Source organism: Meriones unguiculatus, chromosome 8, assembly GCF_030254825.1.
Source record: "Meriones unguiculatus strain TT.TT164.6M chromosome 8, Bangor_MerUng_6.1, whole genome shotgun sequence".
NCBI lineage: Eukaryota > Metazoa > Chordata > Mammalia > Rodentia > Muridae > Meriones > Meriones unguiculatus.
The window spans coordinates 103017172-103041978 of NC_083356.1; positions in this window are offsets into that span (position 1 = coordinate 103017172).

A 24807-nucleotide genomic window follows, 5' to 3' on the forward strand; every position below is an offset into this window, starting at 1 on the left:
TTACAAAATTAAACCTTCCAACTTATAAAAGTCCCCATCTTTAAAAATTCACTTTAAAATTCCAGTCTCTTACTGACTAAAGCACACCACTGATCACCATGATGGGAAGTGACATCAGTGATTCACACATTCCTAAAGATAAGTGCCTGTAACATTTTAAGGAACATTTTTTTTCATTTTTGCTTGATTTAATGGTACTGGGGTCTCCATTGCAACTGGCTGCACCCTCATCAGTGGCCACTCATAGGCGACTTAGAGTCTCTGATACTGTCACAAGTGCCAAGTTTCAGTTTCTCTCATGTGCAGTCCTGGAGTTTCAGTCCCAGGGTCTATATTAAAACTGGAGCTGCGCGTTCACCAGTGGCCTCTCCTGCACTCTCCAAGCCTCTGCTGCTGTCCTTTCAGACCCATTTATGCCTCCCATATGAGCACCACCTTGAAACTCTAGCACATTACAAAGTTTAGCTGCCAGCATGAGATCTAGAGTGTCTTAAACCTTAAATGCACCTCTGCGTGCTGACCCTCAGGAAATACTCCTAGAGAATTTCCCCTCGGTGATACTGGTCTCTTCTTAATTACCAGTAATTTCCATGTTCCAGTTAGCTAGCTTCGTTTGCCCCAATAAAGCAAACGTTTAATGTTACTGGTGCTTGCCTGTTAATTACAGCTGTTTTTATTTTATTTTAGTATTATTTTGTGTGTGTGTGTGTGTGTGTGTGTGTGTGTGTGTGCGTGTGTAGACCCAGAAACCAATACCACAAATTCTTAATTCCAAATATTATCCATGGTCATAGTAGAGTCTTTACTTTCCTCTAGAACTTAACAAATCAAGCCTCCTCTATTATCTGCTTTGCTCTCAGCATTATTATCTTCCAAAAATCTCACAGTTCAGATGCCACCACAATCCTCGTCAAAACAGGTTGTTGCTATTATAACACAGTATTCCATGAATCTGATGCCAGTTTCTGTCATGGAGTTTCTATTGCTGGAATAAAAAAGCACAAGAAAAAACAACTTGCAAAAAAGGGGGGTTTATTTTCGCTCAAACCTCTCAGTTCACACTCTTTCACTGAGGGAACTGATGGCAGGAACTCAAGGCCTGAATCGGAAGGAGGAACTGAAGTATAACCCACGGAGGAATGCTGCTTCCTAGCTTGCTTCCCATGGCTTGCTCTCTCTGTTTTTCTATATCATCTAGGACCACCTGCTCAGGAGTGGCACTGTACACAGTAATCTTGCCCTTCCCACAGTAATCATTAATCTAGAAAATGTTCTACAGGCACTTTCCCAGTTAAGATTCCCTCTTCTACATTGACTCTAGCTTGTATCAAGTTGACATAAAATCAAGCAACACAGTAAGTGAAATATTTATTTCCTTAATTATGTTCAATAATATTGTAAAATAAGGACATTTAAAATATTAATGTGAACTTTAACACGAACTATAAAATTAAGCCTCTAGAAAAATATTGTAAGAAATATTCAAATTATTAATATTCCAGCTCATTTATTTAGTTTATTGTTAATGGATACTCATTTTCTTCATTTCCTGGTATGACTTTGGCAAATTATTGCTTTGCTAACTCAATGCTAAATAAAATAAAATTTTTAAATGAAGATATTTTTTATTGAACTCTCACTCTAAAATCTAATTAATACAAAAAAAAATCATAGTCACAAAGTGTGGAGGTGGTACATACTTAATAAGTCATGCATCCAAACTTAGTAGTTCAATTAATTTTCAGTATCAACTGGAAAATAATTTTAGCTCAGAAATTATATTTAACCTTTATTTTCAGTATAATCAATAAATATATCACTCTTCACAATTTTGATGGTGTGATATATTAATTTGTTTAATTAAATTACATCATGTGCTCATTGTTAACTTATTCTTTTACCCATAATTAGTTAATAACGGTACTTTCTTGTACAGGTAATTTATTGTTACCTCATACTGCATGGTGTAATTTGTTAATATGACTTTGAATATTGGTTTTTGAGAATAAACTTTATTATAAGAGGGATTGTTTCTAAGCTTTGAATGTAGATTGTTTTTAAATTACATTACCACATTTCTTGCTGTCTATTTTTGTACTTGACTAAATCAAGTTAAGAGAGATGTGATCAAAATTTTTTCCAAGTATTGCTGAAGGAAAATGCAGAGGAAAACATGGTATCTATAGCAACTGATTTAATATAAATTAGAAGTGTTTTCTCCTACAATTGATCAGACAAAATATAGTACATATCATAGTTAAACAACTATGGAAAATTCACATATGTGCCCACATCTACCCAGTGGAAAATGCAATAGTAAATGTTAGTGTAAAGACAGCTAGAAAAAAATAACCGTGTTGTTTGGATGAAGAAAGAAATTGAACAGCAATGGGGTAAAAAATAAGAAATTAAGAACCACAGTAGAAACTTTGAAAGGACACAATGACACTCAATAGATATTTATTATATTTTGGCACAATGATGAGGCCATTAATGTATGAGACTTGACATGAACTCATTGACAGAAAGACTGAGGTTCTAACAACTTCAGTGAAATTGTTCCATGAAGACTTAGAGGAAGACAAGGTCAGTCATTCTGTCCTGTAGTAATCTGAACTTTGTTATCCAAAGTGGTGCTAGCTTCCCTAGCTCCTGGTTCCTATCATTCTTCTAAGGACTATAACTCGTTTGACAGACACTTCAAGATAGGACAAAGAGGCCAGAGAGAGGACTCAGAATCTGGAGGCACCTCCCTGATAGGAGAAACAAACAAACAAATAAAAACAACTAAAAAACACACTTGAGAGTTGACTTCTGACCACTGTGTTTGTTTGGCATATTTGAAGCTCTCTCTCTCTCTCTCTCTCTCTCTCTCTCTCTCTCTCTCTCTCTCTCTCTCACACACACACACACACACACACACACACACACACACTGATTTTAAGGTATCTGGAGTAACCAAAAAAAGTAAAAAGGGACCACTGCACTGGGAGAAGGGGAACAATATTAAGGATAATGAAAAATAATAAAAGTCCTGGGACAGCTTATAATTCTTTATACCTCACCAAACTTCACTTTTATATGCATGTATTTGTTAGTTTAGATTTTCATTAGCATACTGGTAATTGCTTTTATTATAATATTTCCAGACACAATTTATTTAATTGATCCTGTGCACTACTTTGTTTCAATGCTTCTGCCTTCCTTCTGTACCCCTCTATCTCTCGGGTGGTCCTTGTCCAAATTTTATGACACAGCACATGTGTATCTTATTTTTCCCCTCTCTTCTAATTTCTTTAAGTGTTTCTCTGCCATTCGATATTCCTCTATTATGATTTCCTACTTAGCTCTTGTACCCCATTTTTTAATTGGATTAATTGATTTGTTGCTTTTTTTTTTCTTGTTTTCATGTTTATTGAAGATTTGACAGAACAGAATAAATGGCTCCACGTGGTGTTTTGAAATTCATCCCAACTGTAGGCTGAGAAATTTGCAGTTTGGAGAGACTGACAAAGTCCAGAAGCTTCAGCATTTCCTTTTTGTCAGGACCTACCTCAATAATCGCCTGATCTTTCATAAGATTCCCTGCACCCTGTAAAAAGTTTGGCTATGAATCTCAGAATATGTTTTTATACTCTGCTGGGTTTCAGATGCCCTCTAGAAAGACCTGGAGGGAACAGGAGCCCCATAAGGAAAGCAACAGAACCAAAAAATCTGGGTACAGTGGTCTTTTCTGAGACTGATACTCCAAACAAGAACCATGCATGGAGAAAACTTAAAACCCCTGTACAGAAGTGGTCCGTGGCAGCTAGGTGTCCAAGAGGGTTTCCCAATAATAGGACCTTCTCTGACATGAAGTCATGGCCTGCTCTTTGATCACCTTCATCTGAGAGGGGAGCAGCCTTAGCAGTCCACAGAGGAAGACAAAGAAGCCAGTCCTGATGAAACCTGATAGACTAGGGTCAGATGGAAGGGGAGGAAGAGTTCCCCTATCATTGGACTGGGGGAGGGGCATAGGAGAAGAAGAGGGAGGGAGGGTGAGAGTGGGAGGAGATGGAGGTAAGGCTACTGCTGGGATACGAAGTGAATCGACTGTAATTAATAAAAATTTAAAAATATTAAGAATCTCCTGATCTAGGGCTGAGACCTCAGGAACATAGTTATCTCCTCTCTCTCTCGCTCTTCTTCCTGCAACTTGATAGAGATACCTCTCAGAGGACCTCTCTGAATCTGCTTCATCAGATTGGTGACATAGCTGGCTATCTTGTTGCAGAGTTTCTTGCTCAGGATAATGGTGACCTCCTTGCACACAGGCTTGCTGGTGTGGAAGTCATTACCCAGGAGTATGAAGTACTTGATGACACCTGGGCCTCCTTGGTGCAAACTAGGCCCATGTTGGCGGTCTTGGTAAAAGAGCCATTTGTTGCTTTTTAACTTCTTGAGTTCTTTATGTATTCTGGATATTAGCCCTCTGTCAGATACAGGGTTGGTGAAGATCCTTCCATTTATACTGACATTTATATTGTATTTTTGTCAAGGCATTCTGAATTTTGTCAAATGCCCTTTCTTTTTGTGGCTATGGGATGATCTCAGGTTTTTCAAATTTAAATCTACACTGTCTTGTTTAGGGATTTGCACAGGTAATCTCATATCACTGAAGAAAAAAGAGCATTACTTTTGTATGCTATTCTCTTGAATTCACTTTGAGAGCACTTTGTCTAGAACTATTGTATCTCAGCTCAGAGGAGAAACTGACTTATAGTTTTCATTTTTTACTATGTCCTCGTTATGTTTGTTATAAAGATAGCATGGACTTTACAGAATGAGTTTGGCAGTTCCTTCCCATTTCTACTTTGTGTAAAATTTTAAGTAATAATGTTAAATTTTTCTAAAAGGTGTGGTAGGATTCATGAGTGAATTTGTTCATCCCTGTGCTTTTATTTTGTCAGAGAAATTAGGTTCAGTTTTATTGGAGAATTTAAATTTTGCTGTATCAAATCTTTTAATGTTTCATTGTAATAATTTGTGTTTTCTCTCTTTACAAAGAAGTATGCCAGTCTTGTTGGCCTTTTCAAAGAACCAAATCACAATTTAATGGATTCTATTTGTAGTTCTTTCAGTCAATATTTTATAAATTATGCCCTAAATCACAATTTTTTAAATATATGTAATTGTGGATTGGCCTCTTGTTTTTGTTGTTTTCTGTTTTTTGTTGTTGTTTGGGTTTTGTTTATTTGTTTGTTTTGGGTTTTGTTTGTTTGTTTGTTTTGCTCTTAGGCATGCTGTTATGTGATGTATTTGAAACCACTTTTTTTTTTTAAATGGGAGCATTAACAGCTATATAATTTTTTCTCAGGATGCTCTTACTTGTATTTTAGAGGGTCTGATAGTTTTGTTACTCCAGTCCCTTGAATGAGAATGGCCGCCATAGGCTCCTATGATTGGCAGAACTATTTAAGAAGGAGTAGCAGTTGTTGCATTATTGGAAGAGGTGTTTCAGTATGGGCAGGCTTGAGGTTTCAGGACTCCTGCTATTTCTGGTGTGCTCTCTGCCTTTTTCTTTTGGCTTAAGATTTGAGCTCTCGGGTGTTTCTTCTGCTATGCCATCATTGCACCATCTTGGGTTAAAATACTCTGAAATTGTAAACCCCATTAAACACTTTCTTTAATAAGTTGCCTTGAATGTGGTATTTTATCACAGCAATAGAAAAGAGCTTGCCACTGAGTTCATGCAGAGAATGATACCCCAACCAAGGAGAGGTCTCCATACCCCATGCATGGAGAAGACCTAAAAGCCCTGCTCAGATGTAGCCCATAGACTCAGTCTCCAAGTGGGTTCCCTAGTAAGAGGAGAAGGGGCTGTCTCTGGCATGAACTGAGTGGTAGGCTCTTTGATCACCTCCTCCTGTGGGATGAAGCCTTGCCGGGAAACAGAGGAAGACAATGCAGGCAGTCCTGATAAGACATGTTAGGTTAGGGGCAAATAGGAGAGGAGGACCCTCACTACAGTGGACTAGGGGATGGGCATAGGGGAATGAGAGGGAGGGAGGTTGGGATTGGGAGGAGATGAGGGAGGGGGGTTCACAGCCTAGATGCAAAGTAAATAAATGTTAATAAATAATAAAAAATTAAAATTAAAGATAGCAGAAAATTTAAAAGAGTCTAATATTGAACTTGTTATGTGGTTATTAGTAATCAATCTATGACAGGTATGCAATAAAAAAATAGCAAAAGAAGAGCAACAAGATGTAGGTTTTCAAAGTGCACCACAGCCAACATGTATGCCAAAGGAGAGAATGAGCCAAAGGTAAAGCCTGGCCTGCTAAGGAATTTTCTGCTCCTGAAAAGGCACAGACAAAAGCTACTACAAATATAATTGAAGAGTGCCAGGATTCAAGTGGTCCTTGGCAGTGTGGTTCACATAGCCCTGGGTTTAGATTCATAAAAGATACAAAAGGAAGAAATTATGGCATCTTCTTCCACAGTTCATGTGCACATCTATCCGATGTGTCTCAGATGAGTTCCCGTTACAGTTCCTGAGAGGCCATCCTTTGAAGCCATAGAAACAAAGTTTCAAGATGTTACAGATGCTAGAACCATGAGATATTTACCAAGGATAGCTGCTTACAAGGAGTGGAATGAGAGAGACAGAGACAGACAGAGAGATGTACTTTGCAGGCAACAAAGCTAGAGAGCATCATCATGCAAATTCTTTTGACATCAGATGTGACACTATAGGATTTAGTGTTTGCATGTTAGGATTTCTGTGTTCTTGGAGCCAGTGTTTATTCAATATGCATTATTCTTCGCTTTCTGGATGTATTTGATGTTCCAATCAGATATTGAAGTTGTAAATTTGTTTTTTGATTCTACAAAATGTTTCAGTTAAGAGATTGTCTTGAGGAGACTTAGGGCTTTAAAAGTGTTGAGACTACTAAAAACTTGGCGACCTTTTGAATTTTGACTAAATTCACTTTGCCTTATGGTACCCCTGTGAGGCTACGGGGTCAAGAATTAGATTGTGGAGGTTTGAATGTGATCTCACAGATCCATATGTTCGAATACTCTGTACCCAGTTGGTGGAACTGTTTAGGAAACATTGGAAAGGTTCAGGCTGAAGGAGTTTTGTCACCAGGGATTGTCTTTGGGGCATTAAAATCTTCCTACCATTTCCAGTGTGTTCTCCTGCTCCCAGTTTATAGTTTGAGATACAAGTTCTTACCTGTTTTATTGTGACTTTGATTCACTGTCATGAACTCTAATCCTCTGAAACAGCAACTACTAAAAATGATTTCTTTTATAATTTATCTTGGTCATAGTGTTTTATCAGAGCAATAGATAAGTAACTAATACAACTACCATTTTCATCTGATGCAAGTTACTATTTTCTTCTCTGATTTCTTCAATATCCTGTACACATTAAAAGGTATATTGTTCTCTGATCACTCGCTCCTGATGATGCAGCCTTGCCAGACCACGGAGGAAGAGGATCCAGGCAGTCCTGATGAGACTTAACAAGCTATGGGCAGATGGCAATAGTGGAGAACTCCCCTTTCAGTGGACTAGGGGAAGGGGATGGGAGAAAGAAGAAGGGAGTGTGGAACTGGAAGGGTTGAGGGAGGGGGCTAAAATCTGAATATATAACTAATAAAGAAGACCAAAAAAGTCAAAGAAGCTGGGCCTAGGGAGGGACTACAGAGTCTGATGCATCAACCAAAGCCTTGCATAGAGAAGACATAGACTCCCTGCTCAGATGTAGCCCATACGCAGCTCAGTCTCCATGTGGATTCCCTAGTAAGGGAAAAAGAGACAGTTGGACATAAACTTGGTTGCCTGCTCCTTGACCACTTCTCCCTGGTAGAGCAGCCTAGCCAGACCACAAGAGGAAGAGGATCCAGGCATTCCTGATGAGACCTGATAGGCTAGGGTCAGACAGTAGGGGAGGACGCCATCCCCTATGAGTGAACTAGGAGAAAGAAAGACTGGAGGTAGAGGGAGAGAGAAGTGACCAGGAGGAGATGAAGGAGGGAACTACAAGTGGGATACAAAATGAATAAATTGTAAATAATAATAATAGTTTTTAAATGTGTGAAGTGGTGAGTAAATAAGCAGAAAGGGAATATAATAAGAATTAGCAATTTGCAGAACCTAATCAATATTTAAAATAATAAACTGAAGTATAAGAAAATTTAAATGACTAATCAGCAGACCACCATTTAGAGATCAGGTGTTCACAGAACAAGTAGGCTTCACAATTTAAGTCTGGACAGTAAAATACAGTCCACATCAGGTTCAGTTAAACAGGAAATGTGTTAAACACGGCAAGAAATTGGGAGTTGGAAATTTAAAATGAGCAGTTACCAGAGCACTGTGATCACACGTGAAAGATTCAATAAATCAATAAAAGAATTAAAATGCTAGCAAACTGATATATTTCTTAAATGATGAAAGATAGAAATAACAATAAGGGAAAATGGAGGACAACAAATAAACTATTCATTAGATCTTATTTTACACTTTTTTAAAGTTAGACACTAAATGTCATGCATACATTGTGTGAAAATGGGCTCAAGATAAGGCACAGAACTGAGTTAATATGAAGTCATATGTGATGATAACAAACACAGTTCAATGAAATAGATAAATAATCAGTATATCTTAACCTTCATTTGTGTTTCAGAAGACAACTCAAGGAAGACAGCTCTCTGAGGCCCTGTATCTTAGACTATGCTGGATGAAAGCTCATCCGCAAATGATGTGTAGGGTCCATGAGTCTGGTAATGAAATATTTGAGGAACTCAGTAAGTCAGCTCATGAGTTGGTTGTTGGACACGAAGTCTGCACAGCTCTCTAATTTTCTTTAGGATTACATTATGATTATAAATAAAAATAGAGAAAACAGCGCAAGATTATAAAAGCCATGATATTGAAAAAGAATACACTCAAAAACAAAAGAGAGAAAAGTAAGAATATAAATTTTAGATTTCAGAGAAAGCCAATATTACGAGAGAAAGGCAGTCAGGAAAATATAGATATTTGAAGGGGGGAAAGGCTCTTCCTTGCTTTTAATGTGATATATATACAAATGGCTTTTTATATTTATATTGAATATACATTTAGGTCGATATAATAATGTAGTTATCTGTGGTTATTTAAAGGGTTGAATAATAAGACCAGATCTGGTATTTTGTATTTCTGAAATACCACTTAAATATGGAACTAAACGATTACAAAATTCAGAGGAATTATCAATTTTAAGTACAAATAGGTAGAAACCTGGCATTTACATGGCCATCCTTATTTCACTGACATTTCCTTCCTACTTGGACTATTTTTAAATAGGAGTTATACATTACAGCAGGCATTACTACGCTGGTAAGGTAAATAGGATGCCTATCGTACTATAGCTAGAAGTGATTGATAAGCTGATGGCAATTGGTTTTGCATAGCTTTGCATAGCTTTGTCATATAAATGATGGATGATGTTTTAATTGAAATAGCACAATGTTAATATAGTTTATGAGTTAGGTAAACCCAATAAAAGTATCAAATAAGGATCACATATTTTCATATATAAATTCCAAAACATTTAAGCGCAATTATAAATGACTTAAGTTTTTAAGTTCCTTGGTGGAAAGGATGCAGTGTGTTATAGGATGTTCATCTGGCATGCATGCTGTCCTTGGCTCAAATGTCATCTCAAGTAGCATAGTTAGCTTATACAAAAGATATTTGTTTTTCTTTGTGTAGAACATGAGTTATTATTTATAACTAGTAATTATGTAGCTTGTAATTGCAATGTGCAACAATAAATTTTTAATGTAAAATAACATTCATTATTCACACCCAAAGAACTTAAAGATTTGAACTGTATTTGCTAATTGCAGAAATTTAAATACTAACATTTGACTTACTGTTTAGTAGGAAAATGGTATATATATAAAAAAGACAAGTTTAAAATGTGAAAATATCATCTCCTGGATGTGAAAATACAAGACTGGTTCTTTGGAGTTAATTACAATTAATTGAAGGTGTTTAATCCAAGCAACATCCTTCCATGTTCCCAGCACAAGGCCAAGTCAAGTCTGAGCATCGCACACCATAAGTCCTTATAGTCTAAAATTCAGAACGGATAGAACAAGAATTGAAGAAAGGGTATTTGCGTACCATCTAGTGGTAGCTTTCAAAAATGGCAACATGTTTAAACATTTCCTTATAGGATTCTATGTATTCACAAACCTGTCATTTCACATACAGAACAAGAGAATGCAAGCAGTACTGTTCACCTTTGACAAAAACCCTCATAACCTACAAATTACTATTTCACACTTTGACTAGTAAAAGACAAAAACACTCTGACTTTGCATACTGTTTTTGCCAACTGATTTCATTTATTCCTGAACAGAGTATTAAAATTGAATGCCCCTTACCATTTTTTTTTTTAAATTTGAAATGAAGTTTCTGTATATCTTGGCAGTAGACAACAGGGAACTTTTTTATTTTGCCTCTACAAAATAATAGAGAGGATCCTGATTTTGCCACAACGATTTCTACTATACATAAATGATGATAGCAGCTAAATGACTATGACTGTGCCAGCTAATTTTGTAAGCGACTTTAGGCTAAATTGTGGGTTAATTATGGTTTATTAAATAAGACAACCTTAGGAATTCCTGTTTTCTTAGACGGATTTGAGACTGAGGTGCCCTGTTGGGTGAGAGCATCATAGTCATCAATTCCCAAAGCCAGCACAGAAGGTGCCACAAAGTTCCCAGAAGGCACGACTTCCTGAAAAACACTGAGTGTGGCAAGAGGGTGGAATCTGTGGCACTGCAGTTGGCAGGAACAATGCTATCTGTCCTCTGATGCCAGAGAACACTCAGAGACGGGGATTTCCTAGCATGTTCGCTTGGAATGTGTCGAGCGACGAAAGGCAAGCCGAATTTTGAGACAAAAATAGAGTGGCGTACATTAGTGGAGCCCTCAGCAGGGGGCCTGCGTAATTGAAAGGGAGTCTATGGTGAGGCTGTATTGGCAAAGTGAAATTTGCAGGGCAGAAAGTGGTATGTATGCATATATATTGTTTCTACTCAGGACTCTTATGGTAGCAGGAAATGACGTAATGCATGAATATGGTCCTTAAACTGTGGTATGGATTTTGGGCCACTGAAATTCAGATTTCATTGATTATAACTTTCTTCAAAGGCTCGTGGTACCAATATTCTCTCTTCAGTGATTTGAACAAGCCCCACTGATTGTAGAATTCTTTGTAGTAGCATTTTTGTAATGCAGAAATGGAGTTCTTTTCTATTTTCATACAGAATTTGCCAAGGAAATTGGGTTACATATAAACAAAGATCTAAGGTTTTGTGTATTTGGGGGTTAGCATATTCAGTTGAGAAAGTGAAACCAGGACCTTTTCAAAAATAGCCTCAGAGAAAAGAAGTGAGAAATAAGAAGAAATAAAAATTCAAGGTGACAAGACATTTTTATATAGAATATGTTCTTGAGATGATCATAAGGTGAACTGGCTGTCAGTCATGTTGGGAACCTGCAAAAAAATAGTTCAGAATAAATTTATCTCTAAATTGTCCCACTGACAAGGAGAGAGTAGTGAAGAATGGAGAGAAGAGAGGAAATGAAGGAATCATATTTTTCCTAACAATGACATCTTACTCCAAATACTGTAGTGAAAAGGAAGATTAGAGAAATAATTAAAATAGGGAAGAGCTGGATTTCACTTGTGCTTTTAAAAGGTGTGAGATGGTCAAATCTCCATTGACTGAAACATACAAAAGAACAATCTCCTCCACTAATATGTTCATGAAGAGGCTTCATATAATCTTTGACCACAGTGATATTTACATTTCTGAGATAACTCCACTTTATATTGGGTATTTTGAGCACAGTGAAAGAAATGAAATGGGGCTAGAGTTCCATCTTACTCTGTTTTTGTCTGTGTTTTAAAAACTAGAGTTACTAATTGGATTCAAGAGTTGAGGCTTAACCCACCATAGCCAAGATTCATGACATGGGCATAATTTTCTATCAAAATTTGGAAAAAAATTACCATGTAGATTTGAGAATTTTTTAAAGAATAATAAGAGACAAAATGTATGATAACACTCTTCAAATTCAAAGGCATTTTTCCAATATGAATAACTATCCTTATATGCCATTTCAGCCTTCTGCTATCTACTGTCTTCTTGGTACACAGACTTCTTCACATTCCATTGGAGGGAATCCTTCCAATCTCTCTCCTCATAGAGGTCACTTAGCCACATAACTGACGCTTTCTAGACTGCAATGGAAGAAGCAACCCTTTCTCTCACTCTGGCTTAGTCACCCATTAAACATCAAAGATCAGTAAACAGACTGTGGCATGTCCTGATGGAGGTTTAGTTTGTTCCAGAAGTAAGCATTCCGGGGGCCATTTAGGGGGTTTCCTTGGCACTGAATCTGGACATGTGACAGACTGAAAAACTCTGTTCAACGCCTACGGTGCTGAACATTCCACAGTCTAAAAATGTAGCTGGAAACCATCCCAGATCGTACATCTGCCTCTCTAATTTACACCTCCAGAGATAAGGCTGAGCAGGGGGGGAGGGGAGAAGCTTTAATGAACTGCTTGGAACCCTTACATGCTCAGGAAAACTTCACAGCACCACCAAGACCTGGCAGCAGGGTGCTGGGTGGTAAACAAATACACAGACCTTCAACTTCAGTCATGTCCAAAGGACACTACCTTCAAGTAGTGACAACAACACCATCCCTCCCTCTTTTTAAATTAAATTTGTTTATTGACAAGTTCATGGATGTATAAGACACATTCTCATTACTGCCTCCCTATCCTTTATCCCCCTTCTACTTTATCATCCTTTCTGTCTCCCTACTTATTTTTTTCCAGATTCATGACTTTTCGTTTTATTGTGCTATCCATCTAGTTTAATCAAGGCTATCTGAGTGACCATTCCATATTTCCTGTTTCTATTAGCCTTTCTAAATTGTCTCTTAAGACGCAAGTTGGACATCACTAAATCTTTCTTATTTTTTTACAAAGCTCTGGTCCTGATGTGAGTGAAGACTACATTTTTGCCTATGTTGAAACTTTCGTTTTCTTTTGTTGTGAATATCAGTCCAGGAGAGAGCACACTTTAATAGGGATCAAATGGTTACCTAAAAACAAAATTACTAAAACATTAAAATCTGCACTAAAGTGCTGGCAAGAACACATAAATTCTAAGTTGGCTATAATGATAAAGTCCAAAATAACCTGATACTGTTCTGCCTTAATTAACAGTGTTACTTAGTGAGCTCTTCTTGCAGGATATGGTATGAAATAATAATCTGCTTCTTTTGTTTGGGGACTGGCATCTTTAGTGTGATAAAGTAATGAACTCTCATGTGACATTTTCTAATTCATAGCATAGCATAAGCTATGGTTGTCCAAGTCAGAAATTCCTCTTGACTCTTCCAAATGTTCTGAACTTGGCATCTCTCAATCCAAAAGAACCCATGGATGAAATCCAATGAATCTGTGCATTCTAATGGGGGAACTTGTTATTCTTACTTTTGCTACTTTGTGACTGAAATTTAGTTTTATCTTTCAACAGTCAGTGTGAACTCAGAATCCTGGTATTGTCAGCCTTTTTCACTAACAGATCAGGTATTTTCAGTACCGCTTATGGTAGTCCCAGACTAAAAAAAAAAAAAAAAAAAAAAAAAAAAAAAAAATTGTTTGGATTCTTATTTTCTTGAAGTTCAATCAGTTTTTCAAATAGGATGATTATTCAAAATCCAATATATTTTGTTATTTAGTGACTTAACAAACACGCATATGGATTTTTTTTATATTACAGAGTGTTATTTTCACACACTTAGGTCCACTGATATCTGTTGTGTATTTTATTTTATGCATTTAAAAATGTTATCAATGAAAAGCTCTTTGGGCTGCCACAGACACTGGAGGAGAGGAAGCCAGCATTGCCTGGAAGATCAACTTCATATCTCACCTGTTCTGTAAAACCTGCATAAGTTCTCCCAAGGAAATCTCTGCACACCAGTTCCTCTGTTTCAATTCTCCAACTAAGAGCGGCCTTTACCATGACTAGGCATGTGTTCCTTTCTTCTTACAGACTGTGATGGACAGCAGAGATGCTCCCTCTTCTACCAAAGACGACTCTATTGCTTTGCTGTTTGGGGCTAAGAACTCATATAATTAACCTAGTCCAGCTGGTTACTTAGCCTTAGATCCATTAGTTCTTAGCCAATATGGTTCTATATGAAAGGCCCCAGTTTCTCCACAAAAAAGATCTAAATAATCACTACTTCAGTAGTGTTAGGTCCTATATGAGTTAAATTGACAGGGCAATGCCGAGAAGAAAGTATGTATTCAGCTAATGTTAGCAGCCAGTGTAAGCTTATTATAGTGATGGTGCTGCAGAGGTCTGAAAGTCTTCAGGTTTAGCAGTCCTTTCCTGGTGCATAACAGCTGTGCAGTACTTGTCAAATAAATGGAAAAGAGAATTCACTGTTTGTCCCAAAGGCACTAAGCTTCCTCACTCATTTCATGACATTGGTGCTTTCTGCCTGTCTTCTTACACGAGGAATGTGAATGATGGAAATACTAATAGAATTAGCTCATGTAGTAAGTATTACCTAGAAAGGAGTAGAATTAAAGAGACTAGTGAGAAAAGGCCTGGGGGAAGAATTCATTTTTATAGTGTTGTGTGTGTGTGTGTGCGCATTCAGAGCATATATGTGGAAATAATACTACAACCTCGTGTGTCACTCTTCACTGCTCATTGTATTTGGGACAGGGTCTCTGTGAGACTTGTATATTGTGTCTACTATGATAGCAGGCCTCTAGAAACTATCCTGTCTGTCCCTCCCACTCTGCCACAGGTGTGCAGATTCCTGGTGTACATGTCCTCAAGAGCCCAGTTTTCCCGTGGGTTATAGGGAGTTAAACTCAGGCTCTCTTGGTTGCACCATTATCCACAAGGATAGTTCTCCTTAACTCCTGTCATTGTAAGTAAGTATTCCTTTAGAATATTTAGAAGACACCTCTTTCATTCTAGACCATTTTGACACTATTATAATCTATATTGTGTCTAATGTCAAATCTTCTATTAAAAAAATAACGTGCTTTCTGGATTTGAAATCCCTCCTTACATAAAATTCAAATTTCCTTCTGCTGTTCATTCTGCTGCTACTGAGCATCAAACTCATGTATGCCTCTTTATTCATTTTTTTCTGCATTTTCTTGCCATTTTTATGAGGTTCAATATTTATAATGTAGACATAAATGAGCAAAACACGATTCTTTATATGGCATTAAGTAATGTTACAAGTTGCTTAAACGACGAATTATTTTGCTAACATTTAAACTGTCTAAGACAAATTTACTAAAATATTGAAAACGCTGGTTTAGTGAAGAGATAAAGGTAATCTGTACTCACGGGGAAAGTCTTTGCTAGGCAGTCTTGCTCCTTCCTATAAAGACAAGCGGAATGAAACAGGGTACACTGCCACATACAAGAACAATCCCTGAAAAAAAAAAATCCCTGAAATTTTATGAATGATTTATTTCAACTGGACCAGAATTTATCTGAATTTTAAATACTATACTTTCATGATTTGATATTTCTGTGTAATATTTGTTTTCACATCTTTGGCCACCAGCCTCCTGGCAGAAGAGACAAGGATGCTGCTGCCTTCAATTTTGGTCCCAGGTGTCAGATGTGCCTGGAAGGAGCCAGACGAATTGTCTTGTCAATTCAGCTCTCTGCCTTGATAAAATCACATACAATTTATGTTTATATTTATATTCTCTAGAGTCACTAAAAATGCCCTTTAAAATTTTCACTGTGTGGAAGTTATGAAAGATTTAAACATGTCTAGCTGGAGAGGAAAAAAATAAACATGACATAATTCTTTTTTCTTATGAAGCAACAACCAAGAGGTTTTCAGAATTGAAAGAGGCAAGAGATTCACAAATAAATATCTTTCCATTGAGGCTAATTTAAGATAATTTCCTGATAGATATCAGGAAATGTGATGGAAGCCAACACACAGTGCCCAAACTCTGCAACTAGATTATAGACCCCTCATAGTTGAAAGAACATAAGGTCCTGTGCATCCTGAGAGAGCTATTGTCTGACTGCTAGTGACTCAACACAATCACTGGATGTAGACAAAAACAAAAAACAAAACAAAACAAAACAAAAAAAACTGGGCTTCAAATTCTACCAGAAGAGCACACGCTATTATCTCAAATACAGCCACAAACAATACTTCTCACTGGAAAGCTATTACAGAGAGTATCAAAACACCAGTTTTTAATGAAATGATTCACTGTGGTGTCAATTGATAATGTCTCTGATATTCTGTATCATTTTAAAACAAAAATCACATGAGAACTCAATTTATAAATATTCTAAATATAGAATTATATTCCCATACAAAGTGGATATGCATCACTACAAAAAAGAAAAAGAAAAAGACTGATCAAGTCATAGAGAGGTAGCCTATTCCTAATTGTCTGAGAAAGCGCCAGATTGATTTCCAAAGAGGTTGTACCAATTTACATTCCCTCCAGCAATGGAGGAGGGTTCCCCTTTCTCCACATCCTCTCCAGCATGTGCTGTCGTTTGAGTTTTTTATTCTAGCCATTTTGATGGGTGTAAGGTGAAATCTCAGGGTTTGTTTTGATTTGCATCTCTCTAATGGCTAAGGGCATTGAGCATCTCTTTAAGTGTTTCTCTGCCATTCTATATTCCTCTACAGAGAATTCTCTGTTTAGCTCTGCTCCCCATTTTTTTTAAATTGGACTGCTTGATTTATTGCCTTTTAACTTCTTTAGTTCTTTATATATTCAAGATAGCATCCCTCTGACAAATATAGGGTTAGTGAAGATCCATTCCCAGTCTGTAGGCTGTTGTTTTGTTCTGACAACAGTGTCTTTTGCTTTACAGAAACTTTTCAGTTTCATGAGGTCCCATTTACTGATAGTTGCTATCTTAGAGCCTGTGCTGTTGGTATTCTGTTTGGGAAGTTGTTTCCTATGCCAATGAGTTCTAGGCTTCTCCCCACTTTTTCTTCTAACAGGTTTAGTGTGTCTGGTTTTATGTTGAGGTCTTTGATCCACATGGACTTTAGTTGTGTGCAGGGTGATAAATATGAACTATTTTCATTTTTCTGCATGTAGACATCCATGTGGACCAGCACCATTTGTTGAAGATGGTGTCTTTTTTCCATTGAATGGTTTTGCTTTCTTTGTTAAAAATCAAGTATTCATAGTTGTGTGGGTTTATTTCTGGGTCTTCTATTCGGTTCCATTGATCCACCTTTCTGTTTCTGTGCCAATACCATGTGTTTTTTGTTTTTTTGTTCTTTTTTTGTTTTTGTTTTTGTTTTTATTATTCAAGGTCCAGCTATACCACTTCTAGGCATATATCCAAAAGATGCTCAAGTACACAACAAGGACATTTGCTCAACCATGTTTGTAGCAGCTTTATTTGTAAGAGCCAGAAGGTGGAAACAACCCAAATGCCCCTCAACTGAAAAATTGATCCAGAAATTGTGGTACATCTACACAATGGAATATTACTCAGCAATGAAAAACAAGGAAATCATGAAATTTTCAGGCAAATGGTGAGAACTGGAAAGGATCAATCTGAGTGAGCTATCACAGAAGCAGAAAGACTCACATGGTACATACTCACTCATATAGACATATAATATAGGATAAACCTACTAAAATCTGTACATCTAAAGAAACTAATCTAGAGGGAGGACTCTGGCTAATATGCTCAATCCCCATCCCAAAAAGTGAAGAGGATGGACATCAGAAGAAGAAGAAAACAGGAAAAAAGCTAGGAGCCTCCCACAGAGGGTCCCTGAAAGACTCTACCTAGCAGTGTATCAAAGCAGATACTGAGACTCATAACCAAACCTTAGGCAGAGTACAGGGAATCATATGCAAGAAGGAGGCGTTAATATGACCTGGAGAAGACAGTAGCTCCACAAGGACCAAATATATCTGGGCACAGGGATCTTTTATGAGACTGTTTCTCCAACCAAGGACCATGTATGGATATAACCTAGAACCTCGGCTCTAATGTAGCCCATGGCAGCTCAGTATCCAGGTGGGTACCCTAGTAAGGGGAACAAGGGAATATCTCTGACCTGAACTCAAAGGCTGTCTCCTTGACATCCCTCTCCCCTCCCCTGAGGGAGAAGCAGCCCTGCTAGGCCACAGAGGAGGACTTTGCTGCCTGAAGACACCTGATAAACTGACTACGGTCAGATGGAAGAGGAGGAGGACCTCCCCTATCAGTGGACTTAGAAAGGGACAGAGAGGAGATGATGGTGGGAGGGCAGGATATAGCTGGGATACAAAGTTAATAAATTGTAACTAACATTAAAAAAAAGACATAGGGAGGCGATTCAGATGGTTAGGTGGGGACCTCAGTTGAATCCCAAGTACCCAGCTAAACACACCGGGACAGAAGCAATGCACATTGATTATCTCAGCGCTGGAGTGCACAGTAGGCAGATGCCTGGGACTCACTCCCTGACATTGCCAATCCAGTGAGGGTTAGGTGCAATTGAGAGATCCTGTCTCATAATCAAACAAAATAAAATGAAAACTAGTGAGAAAGAAGCAAAAGACTGACCAGACATATGTGTACCCACTCAGAATGTACACACACACACACACACACACACACACAAACATACACACAATATTATTTATTATTCATAAAATCTCCATATTTGTACATCTCTTGTTAGCACTGCTATCTGATAAACTTTACTGGGTCTGTGGACAACCAATTCTTGTGATCAGTTGAGAAGAGAGTAAACATATAAAGTACTCTGGCATGGTTAGTAACCCTGATATAGTCATCTTAATTAATTTGTAGCCTTTGGCCAAGGTTCTCAAAATACGTTCTTAGCCTCACCTGGGTACTTCAAGTAAATAGAGTATTGGGGTCCACCCTAACGCTTTAGAATCTGGATCTCTGGGGTTGGGGAGTATGCCCTTGAGGTGTGGCTGAATTTTGAGAAAATGAACTAAATAAACAGATCCATTGCAATGTGCAATTTCTGTGGTGATATGCAAAGGGCAAGCATTTACTGAAGCTTTAAGTATAAGATCGTAATAGAAAGGAAATAGCATGGGTTAGAGAGATGGCTCAGACGTAAAGAACACTGGTTTTTCTTCCAAAAGTCCTGAGTTCAAGTCCTACCAACTACATGGTGGCTCAAAACTGTCTATAGTGAGATCAGGTGCCCTCTTCTGGTGTGTTGTATAAATAATAAATAAATCTTTAAAAAATGAAATAGCATCCTTCAAAATCATTCTTTGCAAAGCTGCAGCAGAAATAAACCCAATTAAAGGACATACTATTGTAGATGAAATAAAGTCCTACTCTCATCCTGAAGAAACTCAGCAAAATTTTATTTCAGAGTCCTTAGAAAAAGCCCGATTACTATTGTTTGACAACTTGTACCTATTATTTTATTATTCTTTCTTGCCTGGAATTGTTCTTCTTTGATAGTAGATGCTGTTCACGAGTCATAAGTTCTAGTCACCATATTTTATTTATTTTCTTCTTTTTAATTTTAATTTTTATCATTTTAAATTGTGTGTTTGTGCCTTTGTTGAAGAATGAAAGTTCACATTTTGAAAAAAAAAATCCTCAATTACAATCTATACATTTCTAAGGAAGAATAAAATTGTGTCTAAATCTAGAAACAACCTATCATTTGGGTAGATAATTGTGCATTTATATTTAATATAGTCTTTATGTGAAAATACGTTAAACAATTACAAGTATGTTGTATTATGTGATTTCAACTAATGAGTTAAAATGGAAATTAAAACATAATAAATTTATACTAAGCGTATGCAAATAAGAGCTTGCAGTTTTATAAAGTGGTACATTTTTAATAGATTTCCAAGTTGTAAAGCTTATGGTTTCATATGAATCATAGAGTTTTGAAGAATCCTAGTATTATTAAATTATTTTTGGATTTTTAAATGAATACAAACAAGACCCATTATGAATTTAAAATGAGTAATGAAAAGGGATTAAGCCCCTGCATAAATACCCTAATACCTGACTTAGCCATCCATTTCTTTTACTGGACAAGCAGGACTCAGAACTGAATAGAGAGAGAGTGGTTTCGTTGGCTGTGGCTTGTTCACTGTGGAAATCAGTCACAACCTTCTCTGATCCTCTGAAAGAAGAATCCAAGTAGTATAGGACACAAATTCCGTAGTCAAAGAGAGTGCCAAGGCCTTGTTGAGATTCAGCAAGCCGACAGATCTTACCCATTACCTGTTTCTAGCTGTCACAGAAAAGCTAAAATTCCCACAGGCTGGACACCAAAAGCCTAACCTACCTGATTATACTGAATCATAGTGATGTCTTATTTGGTAAAATGTCCATTCATCAAAACAAGCTATTTTTTTTCCAAATAATCAAAGCGTTCAAGAGGAGCTGTAACCAAAACATTCATTTTATTGCATTTTCTGCTAATAAAACAAAAAGTGGAAGCTAAATCTTTATCTAAATCTTAGCGTAAATACCCCATCCCTGTATGAGACCACTGAATGAGACAAACACTGACAGCATAGCTTTGAGGAAGTTTGGATAACATATGCTGAACTATGGTCAATGCCGTTTACTGTATATGATGAAAGCTTTTACTTAGACTTCTGTGTGACATCACAATGGCATCCAGTGGCTGCCACATTAAATAAGATGTATTTATATACTTCTATTTCTTGAATAGAGAGTAATTTAATAATCTAAAGTTTGTTCTCCATGCAATTCTAGGCTCTTACATAAGGATTCTAGAGTTTCAAGGTCTCCCCAGAGGAGAGATGGCATCTGAGTAGAAAGAGAGAAGAAGGTAGAAAATTATCCCCAGCTTTTTCTGTCTCAATAGTGAACTCACCCTAAGGGATGAATATGACAATACGGTTTAATTTCCTCATTTTTAGTTCTCCTTCAGGCTACTCTTACTTGAGGACTCCTGGAGGGAACCTCAGAAGGGTGTTACCTTCTGTTTTCATTTCGTTTTTTTTTTGTTTTTTTGTTTTTTTCTGCTCAGTTAATAATTTACCTGTAACTAAATCTCAATTGCATTCCAAAGTATTTTACTTCCTGTTGTTTGTTACCGCTACAAGGGTATATTTTGAAAGCCTCAGGACATCCTTGGCCAATGTGCCCTCAGATAATGAATCTTATTTCTTTTCTACTTAGGGAAATTTAAAGAGGTTACCGTTACCTTAGCAACTACAGCAATGTACATACTCAGCTGAGGTTTTGATAGTCTGACTTTTTATAGCAAACAAAGCAAGAAATGTGGCCACAAACTTTTTTTTTTTTTTAATGAGGAGAACTTTCTGTTAATCTAGTTAATCAATGTGTTTCTCAGAGCATCCATTTATGACTTCACAGTCTTTCTATAATCATGACTAATTCTGCATACAGTGATTCCAAATCTTTATTTTTTTTTTCAATGCAGTTTATTCAGGAACCTTGAACAATCATCTGACCCTGGGTAAAGCCAGCCCACTTTAAATAGCCTCTGGGTAGCCAACCTCAGCATGCCACTTGGGCAATGCAGATAGGTTCACATACATGGAAGCAAGCCAGATCCTCAGCCTTAGCTAAATGTGGAATTGTTCGTGACAGAGAGCACTCACCATTGGGAAGGTGGAAGGCGGAAACCAGCTCCATCTTTAAGGCACAGCATTCCACAGCTCTCTACAGTTCCCCCTTTTTGTTTTAGACGCATCAGGCAAGAGTAGAGGTCTGATCTCTGATATTAGAAATAAATTGGGACTTTGTACCGATGTTCATTTAGGTGTCATCCACCCAAAGAGCATCAGACCCGTCCGATACCTTTTTCTCAGAGGCAGGACCTGGGGTATCAACCCGCATGCAATCAGACATGCTCTTCTCTGGGTCCAAAGCGGCTGACCCTGAGTGCAGTGCTTAGCCTCGCATCCTGAGCGTAACATTTTAGCTTTTTATGGTATCCAACCATGCTTGGGGAGAATGTCCTGCTTCAATGGCTGTAAAGGCCTGAATGATCATGGCTGCATCACACTGTTGTGAGACTCTAATCTTGCATATATACCACAGGCAAACCAAGGAGACCAACACCAGAAGGCCTGCTAACGCTCCCATGCCCGCCCATTCCTTCAGATGATTCATGGCTGCAGCAATCCATGATGATAATCCTGTGGCTAGTCCTGCGTCCACTCTGGTAGAATTTACTGTGACAATGGCCACTCTCAGCTGCTCCATCGTAGTATCGAATTCTTCAGTCCAATTACTTAAAATATAGCTCGACAATTGTTTAGACAGATTTGCAGCACAGGAAAAATTCTCATGTTATATGCTAGTGACTCAAAGTAATTTTTAATGAAGAAGATGTGATATCGGAAGTGGGCGGAGTGACACAGGGGGTAAATTTGTAGTTTGCTTAAATGTTAAATAAATTAGTGATCAATTTGTGAAATGGTGAGTAAGATTCATGCTTATGAATCATGTGAGCTCTTTAGGAAAGATTAAAAGAGAAGTGTTTAAACAGCTAAAATTTTACTCTATGTAGATTCTCAGATTGCTTGGTAGAGATCAAAACATAAAATAAATAAAGAAAATGGGGACTGTGTCTTAGTGTGTGATCACGTATGCAGCCTACAATGAAACCTACAAGGGTGCTTTAGGCTGAGAAGATCTGCTTCACTGTTTAGTTTGGGAATATTGAAAAAGATGATACAGTTTTAAAACACAAAGAAGATGGTCATATTTCAGGAGCTATGCTGTTTGAAATCCCGAGACTCTATCTAAACACTTCCGCTGAGAAACGCAGAGTTCTCAAAAAGTAAATATCCCAGTTAAAGACTGGACGATAATGAACGCGCGTCTAATTCACAGACACACCGGTGCCCTGCCGTATTCCTACTTGGCTCTAAAAGCTTTGGTGCTGGCCCTGCTGAGACACTGAGATCATATAAACAGAACCAGAGAGGAAACATATCCCTAAGGTGCAGTCTTGGCTGCTAGTCAGCTGACCCTTTTCTTTCGGAAAGAATACGTGACCGCTTTCATCAAATAAGGCATTATATCCAGCGACCATATAAAGTGTGCCTTTGTAATCCCTATCGCCCTCTACTTCCACCCCATTCTAAACAAATATGGTAAAATTTTGTGGTGACGACTGGGAACATGTTTTCTTATGGGGTCAATTCACTCATTTTCCGATTCTTCCTGTGTCCCTTAACTTTCTGAAAATCATTTCTTATTTTATTTTTTATATAATTTTTTCTTCACACTTCATTCATTATATATCCTGATTGCAGCCTCCTTCCTCAACTCCCTCCAGTCCCACCTCCCTCCCTCTTCCTCTTCCCTTCCCCTAGTCCACTGAAAGCAGAATTCTTCGCTATTGTCATCTGCCCATATAGCCTGTTAAGTTTCATCAGGACTGCTTGGGTCTTCTTCCTCAATGTCCTGGCAAGGCTGCATCACCAGGGGCGAGTGATCAAAAGGCAGCCCCTCCTCCCTTATCTGGAAGATCCACATGGAGACTGAGCTGCCAATCAGCCACATCTGAGCATGGGGTCTAGGTCCTCTCCATGCATCGTCCTCCATTGGTGCATCGGTCTCTGCAGGACCCCCTGGGCTCAGACTTTTTAGCTTTGTTGGCCTCCTTGTGGAGCTCCAGTCCCCTCCATGTCCCTCTAATCACACCCCTGTCTTCTTCCATAGACTCCCTACATTCTGTCCAAAGTTTGGTCCTGAGTCTCACCATCTGCTTCGATCCCCTGTTGGGTGGAGCCTTTCAGAGGACCCTCTATAGTAGGTTCCCACCCTGTTTCCTCTCTTCCACCACTTCTGGTGTCTATCCTGTTTGCCATTCTGAATGAGATTTAAGCATCCTCCCTAGGGTCCCTCATAGAGTCCAGCGTTTGTTATTTTATAATGATTATTGTTTCTTTCTTTATTGTCACTATGGAATCAGCACTTAATGCTCTCTGCCAGGACCCATACTACCTTTTGCTATTTCTTTAAGTTGTTGAAAGTAATTATTTTATTTCTATCCTAAGACCATAGATTTGCTTTTATTTGAAGTATGTATTTTGTTTTTCGTAGTTATCCTGTTTCTTGTTGTCTTATTTTTGTTTTCCTTATCTTACTAGAGTAACATGTCTGTCTTTAATTTTCAGATATACTCTCATCCTATGGACTTGAGAGGTAAGAATAACTATTTATTACATGTTTTTAAGCAATATTTTGTCCAGAGCAACACACTGTTTCTTTCATAGAATATTACTGAGTCTAAGATGTAAATTATTTTTTTCTATTTCCTAATGTAGCCTCTCTTTCCCCCTCCCTCATCTTTCCCTTCCCCTTTATGTATGTTTACATACATTTTTCTCCATTCCTTTTTTCCATTTTTCTCCATTCCTCCCTCCCTTGATTAATCCATGTCTCCATTTCCTCAGAAGCACAGGCAGTTTAGAATTTCATCCATTATTTCATGTTCAAAAAAGTGCAAGTATGAGTAAATGACTCAACCATAGTTGTTCTAGTTATTAAATGAACATATCAGAATATCAATGTTTCTATTTAGTAACATCTTGTGGGATCATCTCACATATGGGTTTTATACCCATGCTCATATGTATTTTACAAGTGTGCTTTATATTTCCTGTGTGATTACAGGCAGTTTCAGATTCTATTACTATATATTGATTTAAAGTGATGTGTTTCA